This window comes from Adiantum capillus-veneris, chromosome 7 (genome assembly GCF_014529385.1).
Source record: "Adiantum capillus-veneris isolate H3 chromosome 7, ASM1452938v2, whole genome shotgun sequence".
Classification (NCBI taxonomy): Eukaryota; Viridiplantae; Streptophyta; class Polypodiopsida; order Polypodiales; family Pteridaceae; genus Adiantum; species Adiantum capillus-veneris.
Window position 1 is genome coordinate 89,013,956 of NC_140937.1, and position 1,838 is coordinate 89,015,793.

Genomic DNA, 1,838 nt, shown 5'->3' on the forward strand with positions numbered 1-1,838 from the left:
TCTAAAAGCTTCAGCCATTGCAATCAACACATGAACAGTCTCCATCTTGGCTAAAAGGCTTAATGTCTCCTCATTATCAATCCCATATATTTGTGCATAACCCTTGGCCACAAGCCTTGGCTTGTACCCATGCACATTGCCATTAGAATTATGCTTTATCTTTTAACACTAGGTTGGTAACCTAACAGGACATAAAAGTGTCCTTTCAGGGTTTTGAAAAAAACTTCCAAAATCATAGTAGATCCACTCGTTTTGTAAAATCCTTTCATGAGGTTATAGTTAAAGGCCTACTACACATGGAAAAAATAAGAAACTTGTAAAATTTCTCATCTTTTGGTCACACCAAGCCTCCAAAGTTGATGGACTAGTACATTTTCATCAAAACAGTCATTTCTTACGCTTTGTTGCATAAAAATAAGATTAGGGATTTTTGTAGGACTTGAGATAAATTTCCTAGTTAACTTCAATGGGTCGGTGATGAAAAAATATGATTGCTTCTCACTCACTATTTTTTGTTTTTCCAAAAGAAATAGGTACAAAAAAGTTGAATTTTTACCATTATGCAAACCTATCATCAAAGTTTCTATAGCGACACTCAATACAAATAATATATGCATGTGTTCTTAGTTCCCTATTGTCCTTTAGGTTCATAAGGAGCCATGGAGCATGTCAAAAGAATAATACATCTCTTACCAAGGGGAATCTTGGGGACAAAGATGAAGTGCTAAATACTGCAAACATGAAAAAACTGGGTTCAACATTATGAGTTGTAGAATCCCATAGAAACTATTCAATATCTAGCCAAATTTGATCCTTATGACTAGATATGGTTACTACCTACAAAATGCATGTAGTTGTCACAAGAAACTAACAATATTGAAAAAGCTATACTTGATATACTAGAATGTTTCGTTTTCTTCTATAATTGAAAAAATCAACCATCGTTGTCTACTATGCAAAATAGGGTATTAGGTGCCCCAAAACTCAAGGAATATTAGCTTTATGTTACAATATGCAACATAGAAAATCAAAACTGCATTTGGATATCATGAAAGACACCAAAAAAATCATAGAAGAGCTAAAATTGGCTAAAAAACAGGATTTGACAATTTTTGTAATTTGGTCATAACTTACAACTTTAACATTTATTTCTCCCTAGAAGCATCAGGACATGTTGAGGACTACTAAAGATAGTTCTCTAGCATTATAGACCTCACAAACATGAATTCTAGAGTGGTATAGTTGCAAAAAGTTGAAAAAAGCCAAAAACAGGATCAGTTTTTTCACACAATTTAGGTTGTGAAATGTTGTGCAAGGACAAGGTTAAAGATGGAATTGATATTCCAAAAAAATGTCGAGTTTTTTTCAGCTCATGAGACAACTTTCTAGATAGATAGCACCTCAAAATCCATTTTGAAACTCTTGACATAATTCAAGGAAAATGGTCACTTAACAGGACATAAAAGTGTCCCATTACCAACCTAGTGTTAAAACCATTTTCATCCAATTGTCTTCTTTTCCTCTAGTAAAATGGCACCAACTCTCATGCTCCATTTTGCATCAATGGCACATCCATAGCCTGCCACCATCTCTCGTCTTTGACAATGATGCACATTTTTCGAGGTATAAATGAAGAAGCAACAAGATAATCTTGTGTACTATCCTAGGTAGATATTGTATTTTTGATTTACTTTAAGGCTTCTAGAAACCTAACAAAATTCAAGAAAATAATAAGGCCTAGGTTTTGGTTTTCCAAGGGATGTGGGTTGATTTTGTTACAACTTTCGATACATATGTAACCTCCACATGGAAAGGGGGTACTACACCATGCTAAAATC